We start from the raw sequence: 18,305 nt of genomic DNA, 5'->3' as shown, positions 1-18,305 counted from the left end.
ATTGGGGCTTTCCCGCACCTCTCTGACTCTTTGACTGCTTACCTTATAGACATTGCTTAAAACTCCTACATTTCCAGTTATCTGATAAAAAATACACTGCTGAAAACAAAAAGTCAAGATGATTTCCTGTTGTAACCCAAGTAACACTATGTAAAAAGAGAGGAATGACCTTTCTACATGAAGCACTAAGACAAAATCAAAAATTAATCAAAGAGGTAGGACATATCATCTTAGGTGATGAAGGGAAAAAAGATAAAGAAAGAACCAAGTTCCACAGTCACAGTGGTTAGTCTCAAATCACATTGCATTTTGTTTAACTTGTGCTTAAATACTGGATCGTGTAACATCACTTCAAGGCAGTTAATATTGCAATAGTGAGAGGTTATTAAAAAGAGTTCACAACTTCATTAAACAAGTATCTCCAATGCTGGAAATTACATTTTTAGATGGATAAAATAAAGTGAAACATTATCTTGACTTCTAAAGTACCATTATTATTCCTCCTTCCATTTTTGCTTTGGCTTGAAGAACGTCAGTGGCGTACCTTAATAGCATAAGATACCCAAATAAAATGTTGTAAAACTTCAAATCTGTAAATCTCAAGGCATCCAAATCAATATACACTGAAGGACAATGCAGCTGGGGCTAAGGGAAGTGAATTATGCCTACCATGTACAGCCTTGGTGGAGTTTTATTAAAGAGGAGAAAAAATTACTCCAAAGCTCCAAGGTATTTTATCTCGCCGAGTTAAAAACTTGTGAATATAGTGGTTTTAGATGTAAGTAGTGACATTTTTACTAAAGTAGCACGAATGTCACAGCAGTAATAATAGCCCACTTGTGTCATGTCCAGGCTTAAGCATATACGCACACATGGAGAGACAGAGAACTGCTGTCAGTCATATCTTTATTGCTTCTACAGTGACTGATGCTTTGCTGCCTGCACATACAGCCCCAGTGCCAAACTTGATCTTTTTTTTTCTCACTTAACAGCCCAAATGTACATCCCCAGCCACTAGTTGGATTTTCTGTTATTGCCTCATGCTTGCTTGATATGTGAGCTCTAGGCAACTGAGTTCTTCTCTCCAAGAAACATCAAACAAACAGCACTCTGGAAACACTAAGCGCTGCCCAGTATCCCTCCCATCTGACTCCGATTAAGCTTAAAATATAAAGAGCTAATCTTGCCAGTACTTATTGCTGGGTAAGTACTGACTACCATGAATAATAGTCCCACAGATATCTACCTGGAGTAGACACACTGCCATCACTTGTAGTACTAAATCACTAAATTATTAAGTAGTATTGGGGTAAAGATTACACAAGCAGATATTTAACAGGTACAATATCTAGGTGCATTAGCTTCAGACATAACAAGACAATTTTCCTGCAAGTACTGTGCAAGCAATTTTCTTTTCTTCTTTGCAACAGAGTAAACCACTTCCACACCTTGGAAAGGCAAACAAACAGCTGTGCACAATATATTTAATAATATACCACTAAAAATATTTCTGTTGAAATAGAATTGCAGCACCAAGCCTCAAGCTAATAGCTTTTATGGATCCATTAGCTTCACTAGTTGCTGAATTTTTGAAGTGGAATAACAGATTTGCACATACCACCTCAAATTGTGCCTTGCAAGGTGTGTTTGCTAATTTTGAAAGATGAAGCTAGTAATGTGATATCTGGATGTGTCTGAACAGTGCAGTATATGGACTGCAATGCTTTTTAATCTCTCCTCGAATTTATGAATGTGCCGTATTTCAAAAAGCAGGGGCTTTTTCAATCATCTCATTTAAGTGTCAAAGATGCTTAGTACAAACATTGAGAAGATATTCATTATTAGGCTATTGATGCATTTGTATTTCGACAAGTAGTCATATCGTGTGTTTCAATTTAATTTTAAACTTAACATCCAATGCATGTAGAACATTTTTACATGATTTTTAAAATTCCTAATATTTATCAGACATAGTCTTCTGGTTGATAATAGCAAGTTTTGCAAAACTACATTTCCACAGGTAATTAAAGTAATTTCACCTAACTGAACTCACTGCTGTAGTATTCCTTTTTATTATTATTATTATTTTAATGCAAAAAATGCACAGTGCCTGCCATTAACTGAGTTTACCTCTGAAAAAGGACAGCTTGCTGCTGGGAATTCCTTGCAAATCAAATGTATTTTAGCCCATGACCAATGCTGGTGAAATCTATGGATAGGACCTCAGGGTAGATGGCTACTCCTTCACAAGGAAAGCATAAGATGCAAAGGGAGATGTCACATCACAGGCTATGTAACATGTAAATCGAACAGTGGGCTAGCCTCTAGGGAGAGGTTTTATCCTCTAGGGAGAAAACCAATGCTTTTCTGGAGAGCAGTTCAGGTCATCAAAGGAGGATCTACAGCTGGACTACCCACCTAAAGGAGCTGATATCTCTCCTCTGATTATAGGGAAACCCTGTGAATGCTAGCCAGACCAAGTGTTTGCGTTCAATGTTTAGGGCGGCACGCAATTAAAAATTCACCCAACAGAAATACGTGTACATATACATATATACAAAACAAATCAAAGAACAATTGTTCTCGAGCCCATCAGAGCTAAGCCATGTATGAAGGGTTGCGTTGCCTGTCATATTCCAGCTGGATGCTTGACATTTCATCTGCAGCCCTTCCTCGCTACACGTGTGGGTGCAGCTCCAAATAGTCCATCAACACCACTTTCTTCCATTCTTGTTAACAATGGCAGCAGCACAATCACTTGTTGCTCTGAAACATCTCCACTTTATAGAAAAAAAAAAAAAAAAAAAAAAAAAGAAGTGTAAGGGAGGGTAGAATCCCACCTAAGTACAGCCTAACTCTGACAAGAATTCTGGGTTTTTTTGGATGAAAGGGAGGCCAAACAAGGAAGTTTTTCAGGACTGTTGGATAGGACCTCCTCTGAACTAGTTGCTTTGGGGGGCTTTCTTGAATGCAAACGATCTACCATAGTTTTATCAGTACAAAGGGATATTTCCTCGGCTACAGGAAAGAAGCTTTTCAAACTACTGAGCTATGTGTATAAATAACTAGGGAGAAAAACAAGGCAAAAAATGGAGATAAACACAAGTAAATTGCTAGGTAATCTTTCCTGTAGATTGCACTTTAGCTAAATTACCTGTACTGATCTTAATTATCCAAATGGCTCCATTAAACAAATGAGATGTCTGAGAACCACACAGGAATATGTATTCTGATTTTGCTCTCCAACCTGTTTGATTAATATGCTACAAAGCTAATTAATCCTAAGGGGAAACATAAGAGTTGTGCTTCATATTGCACAGGTTACTAGTTGTTAAGTAGTAATACACCCAAAAGAAATTTCAATCTAAAGGGTGCGTTCACTATTCATATGTTCTCTATCTAATATTACATTTTAAGACTGCTTAATTATTGCTGACCTTTCCCTTAAAACCAAGTATTTATAGCACAAATTTGAACATTCAAAACATATGACAGAGAAGTTGTGTAGACAGTCTAGCAGAGTTCTACTTATAGGAAAACTTTTAGTGTTGTCAAGTACTGAACTGCAAACTACAGTGCTCAAGTTGATTGTGCGACTAGAATTTTCCAAAGAGCAAAATTTCACCACAATATTTTAACCCCTAAAGCAAATAAGTGTCTGGCTTTGGATAGGATAAGAATCCTGAAGATTACACTTAATATTTGTTTACAAGCCTGTCTTCCATACAGAAGACTACTGAATCCTATCATGATATATAAATAGATGACAATATATGCTCCATAAAACAGGATAATACTTTATTCTCCTGCATATAAATTGAGCAGACAGCCTGAATTTGAAACAACAGTAAACAGTACATTTGAAAAAACTTTAGAAAAGAGTAGAAAAATCAATGACTTAAGGAGGAGTATCTTGAGTATCTCTGCAAAGCCCTGCCTTGCATTGCCTTACAGTTCCATAGAAAGAAGTTTAAGAAGTAAAATGCACTTTTATCAAAGTTCAGGTTAATGTGCAACTTCATCACAAACCATAAGTTTTTAACAGGAAAGAAGCTCTTTAGGTGAACTAAAAGGCGGCTGAGACCCAGCTGAAAAATACGTAGTCTGTGATAAACTGTTACAATAAATAGTACAAGTCGGCTTTATTGTTCTCTACTAAAATTAAAATTCAACTTTGTGAGATTGACAGAAAAATAAGCTTCTGAATTGGTTTGATGAGTAAAAAATAGGTACACACAAATAGTCTAATAACTGCCATCTGCTACAATAAACAAAGGTGTATACAAAGGAAAGTGTACACACTTTAAGGTAAGATGCTCGGATAGAAACATGGTGCTCGTGGTCTCAGAGCATTTTTATTCCTTGGCTATAGGAGAACTACAGACACAATGCAAAGAACACTGAAGCAAAGGTTTTGTGGGTCAAATTCTAAGAGAGATGAGATCTTAGCATCAGTCAGGTTGGAAAAGACCTTTGAGACCATCAAGCCCAACCGGTAACCCAGCACTGCCAAGCCCACCACTAAGCCATGTCTCTAAGCACGGTATCTACATGTTTCTTAAACACCTCCAGGGGTGGTGATTCCACCTCCCTGAGCAGCCTGTTCCGCTGCTTCACCACCCTTTCAGTGAAGACGTTTTTCCTAATATCCAGTCTAAACCTCCTCCGGAGCCTTGAGGCCATTTCCTCTTGTCCTGTCACTGGTTACCTGGGGTCAGAGACCAATCCCCTCCTGCCTACAGCCTCCTGTCAGGCAGCTCCTTCTTTCCAGGCTCAACACCCCCATGTCCCTCAGCTGCCTCTCATGAGACTTCTGCTCCAGACCCTCCACCAGCTTCGTTGTCCTTCTCTGGACACACAGCAGCACCTTGTAGCCCAGTGGTTATGCCACTGGAGAGTCTGGGCTTGCCTTTGTATTTCAGGACATGGACATCCTGCTCTACCTCAGGATGTTTTCAGGGAAAGAGAAAAGGGAGAGAACTTCATAAGGTACATTCACTCCAGCCTTGCACATCCAAGAAAACACCTTCCTGTACCCTTTACATGATCATGCCTGCTCTGTTTCCACAGATGGAGTGGATCATGGTGGGCATGGTTCTAAATCTTTCCAAACTGTATGCCTTAGGACATGAGGCTCTTGCAGTTTGATCATGTATAAGAGACTTCCCACCATGCAGGTTAGCATAAGATTTCCCACCGCTGGAGTACTACAGGTTTTTGTAAAATATCTCTTCCTGGCAACTGGACAGCAAAGAATACCACTGGAGAGATGAACCAGTGGTTTACTTTAGGATTTCAGTTGCCAGTTAACCATGAACTTTAATTTTACTTTGAAATCAACCAACACGGCATTAACAAAACAACAAAAGTATATTTGCTTACTACAGTCACCATCAATATTATTTTATGTTACATGTAATAATATTTCTATGAAATTGTACCATTATTCTACTATTTATGAAAAAATTACTTGACAGCTCTTCAGCATAAGAAAATGTAAGGATTAATTAGTCCTGCAAACACACATTCTGCTAACTATTTTTAAGAGTCCGGGAAGCTCCTCACAGACATTTAAGTATGTGAAACAGAGATATCTGCCAAGCTTAAGGGCTAAAGATTTAGAAACTTTGTGTTCCCAAAAGAAGGACTTTTCCCAAAAATAAAAGTCTTGATGTTTCTTCAAAGATGTGTTAAGCTGACTGTATTTGAAATACTTAAACAAATAAAGCAAAATAAGAAAAAATATCATCAAGGTGTTTCAACTACTGATAAGTTTTATAAGCACATCTTTGGCTAGCAGCCAAATACAGGCTGCCACATTCAAAAGATTACATATAATTTGGCATATTTCTCTCAGAGGGATGTTTTAACTATCAGTGGAACACAGGCAATAGAGACAAAAACAGCAGATGGGATCAGAACATTGGTTTACTAATCCAACTAAAAGCATTTACATGAGAGGAAAGTCAGAAACAACCTTAGTAAAAAATTATATTCTGTAATCGCAAAATAAGTCCTCGCAATACACAACGTGCCCTTGCCTTTTAGTGTCTAGAGAGGATTTCTTACTCCATTCTTGATTTCTCTCTCTAATCTGCCTTAGCCTTCTGCAAGAAATAAAAAACCAATTTAATGTCAGGGTAAATTTTTAAAAATGTTAGAATACCATCTCTCTTTTAGAGCTCTGTATGGCTACAGGAACATATTATCAAGCTTATAGGTAGCAATTTTTCTTTTGTAAAATGCACCTTTGCAATTACAGAAATTATTGCCAAAGTTTATCAACTAGATTTGTGCACGCACACACAAACACATTTTCAAGCAAAATATTTCCTTTTTTTCCCTGTTTCTCAGAATAGTTAGTTGTTACTTGTTGGTAAGAAAAAGCTATTGAAATAACAAAAGCGGCAAGCGAAAAATATGAAATGGGGAGATCTGCATGTTTCATAAGCCTTTGATGATTTTCTTTTCAGAACAGTGTCCACACTTCTGTATTTTGGATGCTTTATCTTTTCAGTTATGATTACATAATGCTCCAGTGGGCAGATTAAAGAGGAAAGAAGAAATGGTAAAAAAGTAAGAGGAATAAAAACAGTGGAATGCTAGCAAAAGGAATGGAGGGTGGTGGTGGGGTGGGGGAAGTTATGTGAGCCAGCACTGCAAGAGGTTGAAAAGCAGCCATCTTCTATATTACTGGAAGCCTCAAAATCATTGAAGCTACTTTGCCAAAGATGATAATAGAAGCAAAGCTGCCTCTTGTAAAGAAGGCCATAAGCTGTTAGCAAGCCTAAAAGTATACAGAGCCTCAACCAACACAAAACCCTTGGGGCACAATATGAAATGTGGCCCAAATGAGGGCACGCTGGGAAGCAGCTTAGAAGGAGGAGGAAGAAATATTCCCATCTAGACCTTTTGGGATAAGACTGGGGGGAAAAAGGAGACCATAGGTAGGAAAGGGAGGCCATAGCACAGAACTGGGCAAAGATGACAGAAAGACATGGAAAAATGAATATGGGGAGAAGGAGAGACAGGAGAAGGTGAAAAAGGGGAAAGGCATTCATAGTGTAAGCGGTTGGTTTCTAAATGCCCCCAGCACTTCTGGGGAACAGCAAGGGATAGTGGAAGAAAAAAATGGGAAAGGAAAAGGAGAGCACATGCAGGAGATGGGAAGATCAGTCAGGCCTGAAGCTCTGAGACCAGAAACACGCAACAGAATTTCACCGAAGAAATTAGTCCTTTAATGAACATTGCTATGTCAATAAAAGCCGAGTCAGGCTTCGCCACCAAGAATCTCTACTGAGTTAACTTTTATTGTTCTGTAAGAAGACATATGAACACTAGTTAAATCTTCTCCCTTTCACCATATGTTGCCTCCACACTACAGGCTGCTGCTAAAACGTAGTGACAGAGGTGCTGCAACGCAGACAAGGTCTGCACAAGCAGTGTGATGTTTAGGGGGAACCGAGAGCAACTGAGGTGGATGTGGAAGATCTGGGTCTGAGAGATATCTGCAATTGGAAAAAGAGAGGGGAAAGTCCAATGAGGAGAAAGTCAGTGAAGCCTTGTGTTGAGCAGTTAAACTTGCGTTCTTCTGTCCCCTGAAGGCCCAGTTTTCCATCGGTTGAGCATATGATCATGTTGAGATAGGGGCTTTAAGAAAAATCATGGGACAGGTCAAAACAAAGCTTCTATTTTTAAGGTCTTACAATACCATCAAGTCAGATTCATACTTGTTTTGGAGATGCCCACTTGGTCTTGATCTTTTAAGATAAGCAATAAGCAAAGAAAGAGCAGACAATCAAAGCTCCACTTTCATTCTGTCTGACTGGATAGAGAAGGAGGAAAACCAAGGACTGAAAAAATATCTCAAGCTGAAGTCATAGAGAGGCAGATTAGGGAGATGACATGAGCAAAATAAAATGAAATTAGAAGTTGAACTGAAGTTAACACCTGTCAACCAGCAAATCTCTGGCTTTGTCAGACTCCGTAGTTTCCATTCCACGGAGGCCGACAGGAGAAAAATGGCACCCAGATGAAGTGAAATGCTTAGTTTTGAGAACATTTTTTGAAAATAATACAGACTTCAGTTAGCTTCATGCCGCAGCACAAAGATTTTTGTGGTTTTTCATGGAAGGCTTCACTTCCATAGCCCAGGCTGCTGCTGGCCAGAACTGTGCGCAAGAATTCTCACTGCCAGGGGAAAAGAACAGGGAAGAAATCTGTTGCAGGCATGTAACAATACTGACCTTGTTTTGAAGCTTTCTCAAAAATAATGTAGTATCTGCCAGTAAATGAAGTGTTATAAACCTAGAAATATTATTCTGCCTGTTAAAATGTAAGAAAAGGTATCTGCTAAAAAAAAATAACGCAGATAATTTTGTGCTGGGTTGGTAATGCAATAACACTTACCGCTGTGCCACTGAGTAAGGCTGTTCATCAACAGGTGCACCTATGTGACACACCGGCACAAGATGTGTGTGCACTAGTGGCACATATTAATCGGTCAGGCTGAATACAGCACAACCTCTTTACACATTTCGTACACAAGTATTTGACAGAAAAGCAATGCGAGAGCTGCTCTGCCTTCAAAACAAGTTATTTCAGTTTGGCGCTCAGGTCAGAAAGGCTACCCTACACAGCTCATGCACTGATTAAACTAATTTGATTTGGATTTATGAGTTCACCAACAAAGAGAGATGTCTTGGAGAAGGTGGCATCTGCTGTGGGGTCTATATTAAAACCTGTTTTACCAGAACAGATTCATTTTAAATGAAGCACTGAAGAGGTACGCCAAGAGGAAAACTGGCCCTTCTCAGGGTACAAAGTTACACATTAATATTGCTCTGTAGTATGTAGGAAGGCCAGTCTACAGTAGATGACGAGCACAGCTGTGTGCATTTACAGCTGTCTAAAGCACAACCATGGAGTGGCTTGAACAGCCATCTGCTACCCTGCAGCTATTAATTCACTAGATGCCAGTAATTCAACCAGTCTCTCTCTGATCCTGGCGTATGAGAAACACTTTGAAGAGGAAGGTGTAAATCACCATGTTGCAGCGCACCCAACTAGTGCAATACTTCATCTTCTTCTCTGTGTTACTTCAGATGCTGTAAAGCAAGCTACTTGACCTAGAGAGACAGTATCAGCACCAGGAAACCATGCCTCAGGAGGAGGAAGAGATTGAGGTTGAGAAAGGTGTTGGGATGGAGTGCAAAACCATCTTCCGATTTTGAACCTTGCTGGATGGCAACAAAGAAATTCATGTAACAGATTGCTTCCATAAAAGCAGTTTTCCTGGTCCTTTCACCCAGTATTAATAGTTTCTCAATTTATTAAAAAAAAAAAAACACAACTTTTTTTTAAATGAACAATGTCAGCAAATTACCAAACTGTTTCTTGATGCAGCAGCATGCTTAAACCTAGATAAACTGAAGTCGGTGACTTAAATTTGTGAGATGTTCAGGCAGACAGATGATACACCATGAGTGCATTGAGATATGTAGAATCTTCCACCAAATCAGCTCCACAATTAAATACAACAGACATCATAAAAAGTAGCTAGAAAGAAAATCTTTGTAACCTAAAGCCACCAGTACTATGGGGCTATGAGATACCCTTGGAGGACCAAATTCTCTTTGGTGTAGATATGCAAGCTGGAAACTGTTTGGTGGACTGAAAGGCAGCTGACATAGCATTACTGCTCTGTGTTTCTCAAATAATCACGATGATCATAGATCAAAACTTGTTTCACTGACTTCAGGGTGGTGCCTGTGAATTGGCACCGGGTTTGTTTCAGGGCCTGGAGGCAAGCTGAATAATTTACTTGAGATCCCAGCATCTCTCTTGTTATTTGTACCTTTCTCTCTCAGTCTCTCCTGGTAATAATATTCTTGCTTCTGGCTAACTGTACTGTGTATCACCAAACTCTCATCACTGTGATAGTTAGAAAATGTAGCGATTCTCTTTTCCCAAACTGACCATAAGGCTGATACGTTTTTTTCCTACCTGTCATTAAAAGCAACTGTTAAAAAAACAAACCAAAACAAACAATCCCTCTAACTCTGCAATTACATGTAAATCAGATAGCTAGAAATAAGGGGAAATTTTGTAAAGTAAAATCACCCCAAACGCAGGGCTATAATTTACCCTTGGAGAACAAAATTCTGCTCAATATAAATCTGAAAAAAAAAAAAAAACCCGCAGAAAAAACACGACTTAATTTCCTACTTTTGAGAATCAGTAGAATGCATTTTTAGAGTGTTTAAGGGGAAATACGTGCTTTGCTTCATGAGAGCTACAAATACTGGATTGGTTCTAAAACTGAGCTAGAAACAAAAACTGATTAAGGTATATCCAAAAGGGTTTATGAGAAAGTAATGTAAGAAATATTATATCAGAGGCAAAAAGGAGACACATGCAGGAGCTGGAGCTATTGTTTTATAAGAAAAATGCAGGTAAAGATTTAACTTTCTAGAGGGCTGAAAATGAGCAAGATTGCTATTGTGTATGAGAAAAAAAAAGAAAACCTATAAGACTGAAAGATGAATCATAGCTGCAGATAGTAGGGAGAATTCAAGTCATATACTTCATACACAAGTGAAAGTTTCGCTCATCAGAGCTGTGATATTTTTAGTCTTTTTGTAGATTAAGTGTGCAATTCCTAGCTGTATTGTGGGATGATTGTACAACACGCTAGAGAACAAGAGCTGCAGAACATAGCAGTTCACACAAACCTGAGACACATGCACCCCTTGGGATCTGGGGAGATTACTGGCAGTGGGAAAAGCGGCAGATAGCACTAGTAACGCTTGCTGACAGAACTGAATGAAACAAATTTGGAGGGTGATTACATTTAAAACAAAAACAAAAACAAACAAAACAAATAAAAAACCCAACAAAACCCAAAACAAACAAGAACCATACAAAGCAAACACCAATCTACGAAATGAGTTCTCCACTTGTTTTTTTTGCCTTTGCAGTCTTCTCTTTGCTCTGTCATTCTTAAGAACCTAATTTCCTCCAAAATACCCCTTTTCAACTCATCCATCCCTCATTAAGCCCAGTAGAAAGTGGTTTGCTATTAGTTTATGCAGAGTTCTTTTGATCTCACAGTGAAAAAGACTGGAAATTGCCCTCGTGATAGACCTTCATATTATCAAAGTGTCTCTTAACTGTATCTGGAATTCTGCTCCAGCTTGCTATAGATTCGCACATAAGCCAAACAATTCACCTACAGACAACCCTTTTTCAAAATTAATGGGAATAAAGGAGAAGCTAGTCTGCCTGCCTTGTATGTTCATTGAACATTGATCTTTAACCTGCAACAAGCTAAACCTATCAGACCTCTGCAATTTGTTTGCAGCAATCGCTGAGGGAATGAAGGGTCAATGCATTACAACGTCAAGTCTTGGCTGTTCCAAGCCCTGCTATAAGATGGATGGTGTTGAACCTGCACCTCAGAAAGGAATGAAGCCGTTTCCTGGTAGCTTTCTCGTAAAGAATTATCACTTCAGACAATTGCATGTTTGGCCCAAGGAAATCAATACATATTTTACCAAACACCCTTTCATTGTAGAGACAAAGCTGGACGATGCTTTTGACAGAGCTGTACGTCAGCCTTTAGTTAATTAGGTACTAAATACTAATCTCAAGAACTACTGTCAGACCCACTAAAATACATCTATATGAGCATCATACAAAATAAAAGGAGTTATGTATGTATACAGTAACTACAGTTCTCTGTTGTGTGTCACCCATGTATCCCCTGATCTATTTCTTCTGTATAGTATCCTGCTATATCTGATAAGGTTATATTCTCACCTGCAGTTTCAGAAGACTGACTGCTACACACTTTGTGTCATTTACAAAGATGAAACAGGCACAGCACATACAACTGTAGTCCCAATACAAATAAAATCATACCTAAAAGACTCTGACTTCAGCTGTATAGGGTAGACACACTAAAAGTGGAATGATTTTTTTTTTTTTTTTGAGAACGCATCTCAAAGGAATTCTAGACTTAGATCAATACATGACTAAGAATTTCCAAATTTTACATAGCACTGTCACATCTATTTGGCAAAACCCTGCTTTGTAAACAAGAAAAGAGATAATGAATATTTCCTTTATGTCTGTTTTGATAGTCTAAACCACAATTACTTGACTCAATGACTCTCTTGCTCTCACTTAACAGTATCAAGACAATAGATGATCAAACCATAATAGAAAACATTTAGTAATAACCCAAAATTTACCTAATTTGTTTCCTATTTTCAAAGCTTGACTGTAGGCATCTTCCTTTTATTTAGTGAAAGGATCCTGTATGTATGCTGAAGTCCCCATTTCTCCCCCCCTGTCTGAGTAGATGAAATCCCTACCAGACACAAAATCTATGTTGTGCTTTGTGAAGTTTTGTTGCAGAGCAAAAGGTAATGAGTTTATGAGTATATAAAGGTTTAACAACTTACGATATCAAGTGCATTATAATTCCGCCTAATTCCTCCATCCTGAATGGCTTTTTCCCTGCTCTTTGCAGTTCCCACAAAGTCTTTTGATTAATTTCTGTCCTAGAAATCACAGCTGTTACAGTACTGCATACAGAATACTGAATGCTGCACTTATATACTTCTTTGGTGTTCTTTTCTTCGTAAGGATCCTATCAAGTAAAAAAAGAATGACCCATGAATTCTAGAGCTCCTAATGTTTCACTTGTTCCTTAATTCTCTAGTATCTGAGAAGCTAAGATCCTAAATGCTTCTGTACTGTTGGTATTTTCTTTTTCTTTTTTTTTAATTCTTTTTAAATATACTTACTGTGTCTCACATTTTATATATCAGCTTTTTTTTTTTTTTACAAGGGAACAACCAATCTTAAAAGGCACACATTCGCTGAGCTTCTCATTGTGTAATTCTCATATAAAATACAAAGGTATTGATCAACCTCATTTTATGCAGTTCCTTGAAATGACAAGAAGCTGGTGAGAGCTCTTAAACACTGGATAACTCCATGTCCTGTGCTCTTAAAAGGTCAGCTCTGCATGAATTGGGAGTCAGAAATTCCCAGGGCTCATTTCCTCAAAATCTCCTAGCTTCCTTTGCACGGTGCTATTTTTCACCTGTGAAAAGAATGCAGGTTGCTATCTGTATTATCATTGTGAAATTCCCTTTTGGGTGGTGAACTCCTGTTCTAAGCTGCCTTTTGGAATGATTCTGCAAACCTCACTTTTGGCAGGAGTATATTAGAGATGGCAGAGAAGTGCTCAGCACTCCAGTTTCTGCGAGGGAAACAAAACCTTTGGGTTCTGCACACACAGAAAAACAAATCCTTCCTCTGACTGAGGCTGGGAGCAAGTCTGCCAGTTCAAGGGACCTGGGCTGTTTATAACATTATGCTGACGGAAAGCTCCTCTTCAGCATAACGATGTTCAAAGAGAATCAGCGAAGGGACACTACCATAAAACATTTGCTCCGCTTTCTCCTACCACCCTGCACCCAGTTGTGTCCTAGTTCCTTCCCATCAATATTTTTCTGCAAAAGACTTATCCAGGGTGGATGAGGAGGGGTCTGGTGAAAACTGAAAAAGAATGAGAAGTACCTTCACTGTCATTTCCCACAGCTATAGAATCAGCCTAGACAATTAGCTCAGGTTAGATGCAGAACATTTTCAGATGCTAAAGTCAGTGAAATTAATCTGAACAATAATGCAATATCCCCATCCTTCTCAGATTTCTGCTCCTATATCTGAACTACTTTAAGCAAGTTCAGAAGTCAGAATTCTTCCTTTGCAAAAAAAAGAGATGCAACTGCCTCTCTATGAGACTTCAAGACTTCCAGCACATTACGGATGCACACGGGGCACACAAGGCTGTACTGCCGTGAAGGAGGGATTTATGGTCCTGAGCTCGCCTCCACAGTCTAACTAGATCATGCAGACACGTATGAAACCAAGGACATAAAAGAAGGATGTAAACTATAACTACAGGCCAGTCAGTCAACTCCAAAGAAATGCTGGAGCATGAATTACAGTTGACCAGAAATTGTGAGGTAAGCCTCTTTCAACCACAGCTATTAACAACGTGTAAAAGGCCTGCTGAAGAAATCAATACATAATTGCAGCATTTATCAAGATCATATAGATTTGTTTTGTTCCTATCTAATTTGGTTGGTATTACCAAGGAGATGCCCACAAGTGGGATATCAAAACAGCACCTGGGAGGCTATTTCCTCATTTTGTTTTATCTTTTTGGTATTCTATTGAGGAATAAAATCTGATGTTAACTTCAAAAGACAGCCAGATTCTTTGAAAAAGAGATTGTTATTGATCATAGGTCCACAGCTGTGCACAGTAGAAAGCACATAAGGCTTTCCGTATACAAATCCTTTATGTGGCTTTTCCTCATATATTTAATTCTTTGCACCTATGCATTAACAATTCTTCCAATTGCATTAAAAAAAAAAAAAAAAAAAAAAGCTAATCTAAAAAAAAAATAAATCAGGAAATAATATTGGGAATATGGAGTTTGTTTACATTCTGCTACCTTCCTGAGGGGGTTAGGTTTGCTGATGGGGAAGAAAAAGCCAAGAAAACAGCTAAGAAATGAAATAAAAAGCTGAACTTCAGTTTCCAAGGGGCAGCTTCAGATCAAATTTGTTCAAATAGCAATATACCTTTAAAAAAAAGAAAACACCAAACCAAAAAACAAACAAACAAACAACAAAAAAAAACCAACAAAAAACCAAACAAACCAAAATCCCTTAGATGTTTTTTAATAGCTACAGTGCTTGCAAAGTCAAATTTTACAGCAGTCATCCTGAATGCGGGATACTAGCAGTAAGAATTCTCTTACTGCAGAAATCTACAAAATAAAAAGCAATCTGTGACCAAATGTTGCTTTACTGCACAACACTGACATTCTTCACAGAGGATAAAAGATTAAATGGAAAAGGAAATTAATTTTCTGAAAGTTTCTCCTTCACCTCACCAGCTCCCAGCTCTTTCTCCCTCCTTTCCATTCTGAATATTTTGAGAGAAAGAAAACAGAGCCCCAGAAGAAAAAAGAAAAAAATATTGCAAAAATAGTGCAAGGAAGCAAAATTAAGATGTGTAGCTGCAAAAAACCTTAAGACTGTAACCAAAACACTTAAGACTTTTTTAAGATCCGTTAATAAATATAAACAGATGTATATGAATACCTGTACTTATATATATAACACCATAAATCACTTGGGGAGACTTCTGTGAGAAATCAAGCTGATGAGGTTCAATTACAGGGCTCTGAGCTCTGTTCCATACATAGTGATACCCCAGTAATGACAGGAGATACATAGTTTAGTAGAGAATACATGATTTTGCCATTATATTCTAATACACCTTCAAGGAACTTCAAAAGATTATTTTGTGGGCTTTGGGAATTTATAGGCAGCATTTTACTATGGGTTGGATTTCAGTGTGAACTAAGCTGGGCTCCCAAGCAAGGGAGCGTGTGGTGACTTGAATACAAACCAAATGAGGTAGCACTGTTCACTAAAAACTCTTGTTGATTCAATCAGTGATGAGAAAATCCATTGGAAAAACCATCCAGGGTTCCCAGGTGCACGTTGCCAAGGGCTGGGTGAGTGTTAAAGGGAAACATCACTGACCGATCACCACATTTTTATATTCTTCTCTTGGCATCAATCTTTCACCTGTCAGAAACACAGTGCTGGATCACAGACTCACAGAATGGTTTGGGTTGGAAAGGACCTTAAAGACCATCTCATTCCAGCCCCCTGCCAGGGGCAGGGACACCTCCCACCAGCCCAGGTCGCTCCAAGCCCCGTCCAGCCTGACGCTGAGCACTGCCAGGGATGGGGCAGCCACAGCTGTGGATGGGGCAACCTGTGCCAGTGTCTCGCCACCATCACAAGAAAGAATTTCTTCCTAATATCTGATGTAAATCTATCTTTTTCTTAGTTTAAAGCCACACACACCCCGTCCTACACTCCACGCCCTTGTAACAAGCCCCTCTCCCGCGTTCCTGCAGGGCCCCGTCAGGCACTGGCAGGGGCTCTCAGGTCTCCCCGCAGCCTTCTCCTCTCCAGGCTGAGCCACCCCAGCTCTCCCAGCCTGTCTGCACGGGAGAGGGGCTCCAGCCCTCAGATCATCCTTGTGTCCCTCCTCTGCCCTTGCTCCAACAGGTTCCTGTCCTTTTATGTTGGGAGCCCAGAGCTCAACACAGCACTCCCCATGGGGTCTCTGGGGAGAATCACCTCTCGACCTTCTGGTCGCGCTTCTTTTGACACGGCCCAGGATTTGGTTGGATTTCTGGGCTGCAAGCACACATTGCTGGGCCGTGTTGATCCTTTCGTCCACCAACACCCCCAAGTCCTTCTCCTCAGGGCTACTCAATCCATTCTCCACCCAGCCTTAACTGATACTGGGGGATACCCTGACATGCAAGACCTTGTACTTGGCCTTGATGAACTTCATAAGGTTCATCTGAGCCCACCCCTCCAGCCTGTCAAAGTTACCCTGGCTGGCATCCCTTCCCTCCAGTGTGTCAACAGCACCACCGAGCTTGGTGTCATCGGCAAACTTGCCGAGGGTGGGCTCAGTCCCACTGTCTGTGTCACCAATAAGGATGTTGAACAGCACTGGTCCCACTATGAACCCCTGAAGAACGCCACTTGTCATGGGTCTCCACTTGGACATTGAGCCACTGAATGCAACTCTGAAACTATCCAGCCAGTTCCTTATCTACAGAGTAATCCACCTGTCAAATCCATGTCTCTTCAGTTTAGAGACAAAGGTGCCATGAGGGACAGGGTCAAATGCTTTGACAAGCCCAGTTAGATGATATCAGTTGCTCTTCCCTGATACATCAATGCTTTATCCCCACCATAAAAGACCACCAAACTTGTCAGGCACAATTTACCCTTAATGAAGCCACTTTTGCTGTCACCAATCACCTCCTGATTTTCCATCAGGACTTCTTCTGAGCTAACATGGTCACTTTTAATAATCAGGAGTATTAACTGAATCCTGAATTAACAATTGTTAATTGGTTTTGGGGGTGTTTGTTTTCTTTTTTAAGCTTTTTTTTTAGTTTGTTAGGTTTTTGTCTAAAATACTGAACAACTGGAAGTATGTTTCTCCTACATTTTCAACGTGAAAAAGGAAACACAACAGAGAGCTCACAGAAGTAGAATTAATTTTTTAAACTATATTTTAAAAGGATGCGTATATTTTATCTGTCAATGTCTGAAGTTACACACATGCAATCAGATATGCTAGCTACTTGTATTTAAGAAATCTTAACCTTTCTCCAGAAGACCACCTGTTTTCTCCTTTTAGCTGTATTACAGAATAAAATATCTAGGGTGTCATGTCTTTGTATCTCTTCAACCTCTACAGTAATTACTAAATAGATAGGGAATTGCATTTTCTTAGATTTCATTTTTTGAGCTGATGACTATAAGTCAAAGTCCAAAGAGGAATTCTAATGACGTTCAAAAAAAAAAAAAAAATTCAAACCAATGTTCCTTTCACCACTGTCCCTACCAATGATTAAAATATATGGAAAAGGGAAAGTATTTAGACAGCCCTGTGTCCCTTCCTCTCAACCTACCAATGCATTCTGCCATCTTAAATACAAACCCTTTAGCAAGAGAGAGATGCTTTTGTAAAATGGAAAAGAAAAACCAGATACACCAATATGAGGTTTCTGAGGACGATACTGTAGAAAACTCTGAATCAAGCAACAGATACCACGTATCCCTCTAATTTCTGGTATGGAATGGAAGTTGATAGAAGCAACTAGCACGAGCCCACAAAGAAACATGGATAAAAACGTGGTGCAGGACAAAATGTCTCTTTTTTTTGATCTCCACAGATCACATAAAAAATCTCCACAGCTGCCACTTATTTTATCATTCTAAAAAAAAGTTAACACTTATGAAGGGAAAAGTATACCCCTGCAGAAATTCAGCAGCAGAGCAAGAACTGTGTAATATTTATATTACAAAAGAAAAAAAAAACAAAAACAACAAAACATAAGTACCTTTTCAGGACAGGGCTTGCACAGAAATCAGTGATGCTGAAGGTGTGTGGCATGTTCATACACTGACACTAGAATTCCAGCTAACTATTTGTCTCCCAGGACTTAAGACTATTTTCCTTGTTCTTGTTCCACTCACTTGAGTAGTCATTTTTTAATTATTTTCCCTTTTTGGAGTTAAGAAGTGCTACTTAGCCAAATAGTTTTTTATAGAGGCTGCTCTGCCATGTAGTCAAAAATCTCACAAAATGCTGCTCTTATAAAAACGTCA

General features: G+C 39.1%; 1 long non-coding RNA gene across 1 annotated transcript in view; it reads right to left on the bottom strand.

Moving 5' to 3' along the window:
* Positions 1-889: 889 nt before the first annotated feature.
* Positions 890-18,305, bottom strand: part of LOC129784277 (uncharacterized) — a 33,332-nt gene continuing 15,916 nt past the window's right edge. Inside the window, exon 2 of the long non-coding RNA XR_008746731.1 lies at positions 890-2,780. This is a non-coding gene — a long non-coding RNA (uncharacterized LOC129784277). The remainder of the gene's footprint in view (positions 2,781-18,305) is intronic.

This window comes from Falco peregrinus, chromosome 4, assembly GCF_023634155.1.
Source record: "Falco peregrinus isolate bFalPer1 chromosome 4, bFalPer1.pri, whole genome shotgun sequence".
Classification (NCBI taxonomy): Eukaryota; Metazoa; Chordata; class Aves; order Falconiformes; family Falconidae; genus Falco; species Falco peregrinus.
This window is presented reverse-complemented; position numbering and strand designations above follow the sequence as displayed.